A 6,000-nucleotide genomic window follows, 5' to 3' on the forward strand; every position below is an offset into this window, starting at 1 on the left:
CCTCCTGTTCCTTTATCTCCCCATAGATATTTTGACAAAAATGGGGAGGGGGGTGGCGAGGAAGATGTTTTTCTCAGAAATTTTCTTGGTTTCCCAAGGCTCTATGGTGAAACACGAAGATGTTTTGGACAGGTTTCCCCCTTCGCCTCACTTCCCTGACACACAATAGAGTCCCATTCTGGTGGCAGGAAGTGATTACTCATGGTATCTCTGGCAAAGGAACATTTCCATTGAAAAATGGCTTTTGGAAAACTCACTTGTTTTCCGTTGGCCTTAAAAAGACCATTGACTGAAAAGGCCTCTCCATTTGAAATCCTGGTTTAAGGTCAGGAGCCTTGTCTGAATTCAGCAGCATCTCAGTACCTCTGAAGAGGAGGCGGTTTCCAAAGCATTATTTGAACTCTTATCACTTCTTCCACTTACCTTCCCCAGCCTACCACACAGCCGCAAACACACGCCAGCCAGCTAACCCCAATACAAGCCGCTAAAGCAGTTCAGCAGCTGCCTGCACATGAAAGTCCCATCCCAGGGAAAAAAAAAAAAAAGGCCTTAAAAATTCTTCAGGATGCAAAAAATGGGCTTGTATCACAAAGAAAAAATATTTTCCATCACCACAATGAAATATTTATTAATAGCAGACACTAAATAATCTAGTACAGACTTGTTCACCAGAGTGCAGATTTTAGTGGGAGTCTCTGAGAACCAAAGCCCATTTAATTGTAATGAATAATAGCACAGATTTCCTATATTTGGGCTTATATTTTTCAAAAAGCGTTAGCAAGTAAACATGGATATTCCCAAACTGTGAATATTTAGTTAAGTTCTATTCTGATGTTTCTTGTTCTGAATATTACTCTATGAATTATTAAATTGCAACTGATTTTCATAAGGATGAATTTTTTTGTTTGCAAAAATTGCTACTTTATTCCACCTGAAGCAAAATCCTCTACACATGGAGACGACTAAAGGCAATACACACTTGAAAAGGAAGACAAGGTCTGAGCCAAAGGATATATCGGATGAAAACCAGAGATGACACCTTTCTTTGAGTACCATACACCCGTAATGGCTTCAGACAAATGAGAATTTTTACAAATGACTTACTAGTATTAAAACTTTATGCGTAGGATTTGCTTTAGTTGAGCACATGCTACTGACTGCACATTTTCACGTTATTTACACCTCAAGTCTCTGACCAGAAGTATGCAAGAAGTCTTATCCCAAATGCAGGGTGTAGGGGACAGGGCAGAGGGGCTGGAGGAGGAGAAGTCAAGTGCTTTCCACACACAGACACTGCTCTGGCCTGGCCTGGCCTGAGCTGCTGCAGGGCACTGAGGAGGCCATCTCATGCTGGGGGGTGGTGGGGAGCTGAGAACAAGCCCAGGTGGAAACCCACACTCTGCACTGAAACACCAACTTTCCATCACCACTCTTGCTTTAAACTCTCTGTTCATTCTTTCCATTGAGACTGGGCAATCCTGGGGGCAGCGGGCTTGTCCAGGACCTAAGGCAGTGACCGAGGCCCCACAGCCACACTGATCTGCCCCAGGGACCTAAGGGTGCTCATGTCACAGTGGCACTCTTAGCCAAGCGAGGCAGAGCAGACCTCCTGCAGCTGACACCTCAGGGGCGAAAGGAAGGGGGCACTTTTAAACTTACGTAGCTAAAGTATAGGCTGGAGTGAGCATTAAAGGATGGTCATGACAGAGCTGCTCAGGTGCAGAGGGGTAATTAGCATTAACATCAGTTCATAGAGTCAGCTGCTCGCACTCCTGCTCCTAGAGCTATCCCTGTGACTGTTGCAGGCTCAGGGGAAATGCCCTTTGCTCCTGTAGAAAACATTTTTGTAATACTGAGCCTATACAGAGAAAGGGGAGAAAGAAGTGCCAAGAGCTGTCATCTCCCCAGGACAGACTTACTGCTGGGGCCTGTGGATACACAGTGATGCTGCCAAGTGGTCAAACTTTTGCTGCTGCTTGCCTGGCAACTTGAGTAGAATGGCTCAGAGTATTGCATGTTCCCGCCCCACCCCCCCAAAAAAAAATACTATTTGACAAGTAAAAAGGGACAGTGGCAAGCTTATTTAGCCACTCAACTGCTGAGTAGCTTGCTGGGTGCATTGGGAACCATGACTTTCCAAAAGGCTTGGCTTATGGACACCTTGCAATTGTCCTGCCTATTTTAACATGCCATACACAAGGCTGAAAATCAGCCTGACAGCATGAAGAAGCCTCTGGTTAGACAGCAAACTTCACTTTCTGTCCTTTTTAAGTGTAACATTTTCATTCTCACACATGTGCATGCTCATTTGGGAAGCATCTGACTAGTTCTGGCACCAGATTTGGACACCTTAATGTGTGCATCTTCCTTGCAGCCTCATAGCACTGAATAACACATGAATCTGCATTTGTCTAGAGGTCTGCTCAGATTGGCCCAGGCTGGTAAAGCAGCCAACATTTATCTTGCTGCTGCCGACAAGGGGGAGATTGCAGGGTGCAGGGTGCGTGGGACCTGGCCGCGAGCACAGCAGAGCACAGCACCGTGCAGCTGGAGCTGGTGTCTCCTGAGCCGGGCCTTGCCTTCCAGCCTCAGAGAGGCCAGCGCTGCGGGGAGCACCAGAAGGGTTGCCTTCATCAGCACCTCTTGCCTGCTATCCGCAAGGCCGTGGTATCTAGAATGAGGAACCGCAAAGCTGATGCAATGTTTGCCAGCAAAGACTGGCTCTTAGTGGCAAGTGCTAGTGTTAAGCACAGATTCATTTGACAAACCACATCCCGTCACCGACAGAAAATCAGATTCCAGAGGACAGCCATCCTTTAATGCTGGGTAGCTTAGGGTTAGGCTCGCATGGCCTTCTTGTGTCCCTTACAGCAATACACCCTCTAAGAGGTGCTGGGAGTAAAACGATAGCTGGGTCATTGCGACAGCACAGAACACATTTTGAATGGAAAATCCCATCATTTTCTTGAAAAAACAAATCCAAAAAGAATTTATAGGATAGGTTTAGTTTTTTTTCAGCGTGCAGGAGGGTTTTAATTTTTTTTCCTCGCCACATGAACTGCCAACTAAACTGAGAAACAAAAATCCTAAATAAAAGTTCAAAACCAACCACCAACTGTTTGGAAACCGAAAAAGAAACTCTACTAGGAAACCAGCCTGTTCAAGACCGTGTTCCAGTAAGATGCCAGGGACAGGTCACTTGGTTGTCTCATTGGAATAACCACATTTTAGGTTTCCAGAGTAAAATATATGAAGTTGGGCAGCCACGATGGTTAGTACAGGGCTCACATTTTAACACAAACAAAGGGTAATCTGGTCTGGTGCAGTCTGGTCACTGCAGCAGTGTATCTGAAGGTTAGGTTTTATGTTTATTAGCATCATCCAGATGGCGTTTTATGTCCTTAATAACTTTGTCCCTGACTAAGCCATGAACCTACTGTTTGACAAACACTGTAGGAAATATCTATCAGCAGAAAAGCCATTTTGTAATGAGGGGTAGAGCCGATACGTTTAAGATGCCTACAATTTACTTCTGTGTACCTGTCACCTTTTGTTGTGTACACTTAGCATTGTAAAGCACTATAAGCAGTTGTCCTTAAGCTCAGGGGTCTGGACAAATTAGTACAGTACGTTTGCTGGCTCCGGAGAGCCTTGCAGCTCCTCCTAGCACAACACGGAGCAGTGTGGGCTCCTCCACCATGCCCAGTCCCAACCCCACCACGTGCCTCGTGCCATGCCCAGTGTCTTAAGCTCAGAGTTTATCTGCAAATCAGTGTAAACCCGCCTTTGTCACAAATTTGTTATGGTAAGTCAATTATCTCAGCTCATAGGAAGCCTTGACATCTCCAAGGAGAATGTGTTTTGTATTTCATTAGCAGAAATACCTCATCCAGCCCTGCTTCCCTCTGACACCTCACCCCAAACTCCGTATTCCTTGCAGAACCTCCAGGACTTACTGTGTTTTGATGACAGACACAAAAGCTCCTCTTCTAATTAGTGGGATCTGCGAGTTTGTGTGCAACACTATTTTGGTTTCTAACTGATAAAATAAAAGGACCACTGACTCTAATTTTAGCAAGACCACTGTTGTACCGTATGACAGCTCAGCATCCCAGGAGCCTCTTTCAGCACATCAGAGGTCTCAAGTTTTTCCACTTTCCTTTTAAACCCTAAAACACTTCCTTCCTTCCTAACTGCAAAACACACGGTCAAGGCAGTGCCCTGAAGTGAGCAGAAGTCACTTTGTGTTTGCAGAGAGCAGCGCCCAGAGAGCAGCCAGCAGCACTCAGCCCCTCCAAACGCTGCAGCCGAGAAGGGACTGCTCAGGCACCCTGGCAGCGCGACGAGGTGTGCCATTTCCTACCCGGGCAGCCCGGGCATAAATGCCAATACGACATTTAAAACTGGAGTTGTGGCCAGCTATCACAGACTTATCAAATGTACAGGCTAAAAGATAATGAGTTTAAACAATCCAGGAGACTCTATATACTTGTTCCACTGGTTTACTGAACTAATTGGAGTTAAATTGGTTCAGCTTCATGATTCAGACAAGACCAGAATGAACATTAACAGCACTTTCAGTGTTTCATGACACAATTTACATAGAATTAAAGCAACTGGAAAAAACCTTGCACTCAGGGAAGTATGCATGCATCGGGGTTGAAGCAGACACTGGCAGTAGTGACATCAGCATGTTTTTTAAAGCATACGTTCGTCTTTTGCAGTGATATTTTGGGACCCTAAAAATGTCACTACAGAACTGTCCCAGTTTTTGATTTTGAAAATGTCACCTGTGTCATCGTTGGAACTGGGCTGTTATTTCCAGAACTAACCATTTGGGGAATGGTTGCATGCGAAAGCGAAACCTTAGCACCAGTTCTGCAGCGAAAGAGGGAAGGCGAAAGTTCTGGCGCTCTCTCTGGCGCTGGAGTTATCCAGGAATTGGCTGCCTTACCTCAGGCCAGCCTGCCACTTGCCAGCATTCAGAAATTCACATTTCTTTTCAAATTTGCTGTTTTCTTTAGGCGTTCATTTTGAACGTGACCAGCTGTTCTCAGAACAGGGATCTGGAGCCATATTCCATATTTTTAGAGCAGGCATCTTTCCTGTTAAACAGAAAGATGAAAAACTCCAAATTAGAATATAGTTCAGAGGAATGGAAGAAAATTCACAAGTGTAAAACTGCTGCTGTTCACTCAAAAGGCTTGCAACAAAGATACAGGGCAACTTTCCTGATAATAGCAATGGTTTACCTGAAATGTGAGGAGAAATGAAGCCAGGACAACTGCCCAGCAAACAAACAGCTCACTGAGAGCCCCAGGGACTGGTTCCATGAAGGTACCAAAAGGTACAATTTCACTCCGGTACAGGTTCCTGTCCTCCCCTTGGGCCAGCACCAACACTGACACAGCTGTGTCAGGCACTAGATCCAAGATATGATCAAGCTACAGACTAACCTGGCCAAAACGATCCTGTTTTGGATACAGCAAGTCTCTCAGCTGTGCCACAGCACGCATATCGGTGCTGTCCCCATGGCAAGGGTGGGAGTGGGAAGGCGGGACTGCAATGGACAGCAGAACTACCCCTTTGGGCAGCAAAGTGACAGGAAATGTGCACCCTGAGTAAAATTACCAGGCATTTCCAACAGCACTGGAAATGATGAAGCCTGAGCTCACAGGGCCTTGGGCTGTGAGCTACTAGTCAGGTGCTGCCAGTGGCACAACTTATCCAGACACGTTTGTCCTCTGATGCCTGGTAACACGTGTGTTTGTGCCACATCCTTCCCCTCCGCCAAAACTGACAGAGCATTTCTCCTCTAATCAATCACATCTATGCCTAGAACTTGTATGCAATTAATTATCCTTGAGACCTGTACTGCTTCAGCCTACTTGGTTGAGGACAGCCAACAGCTTCCACTGCCTTTGAATGGGGTAAAAATAAACAAAACATTAAAAAGCAATCCCATATTCTTAACAAATCAGCCAACAAATTGAATCAAAA

At 45.5% G+C, this 6,000-nt stretch overlaps 1 protein-coding gene across 6 annotated transcripts in view; it reads right to left on the reverse strand.

Annotated features, from left to right (window-relative positions):
- LOC310902101 (uncharacterized protein) overlaps positions 1-5,044 on the reverse strand; it is a 176,498-nt gene extending 171,454 nt beyond the window's left edge. For all 6 annotated transcript variants that reach the window (XR_014586484.1, XR_014586485.1, XR_014586486.1 and 3 more), the window contains exon 1: positions 4,791-5,044. The gene's annotated coding sequence lies outside the window, so the exon portion shown is untranslated. The remainder of the gene's footprint in view (positions 1-4,790) is intronic.
- Positions 5,045-6,000: the final 956 nt, after the last annotated feature.

The sequence above is a fragment of the Anser anser genome (genome assembly GCF_964211835.1).
Source record: "Anser anser genome assembly, chromosome: 6".
NCBI lineage: Eukaryota > Metazoa > Chordata > Aves > Anseriformes > Anatidae > Anser > Anser anser.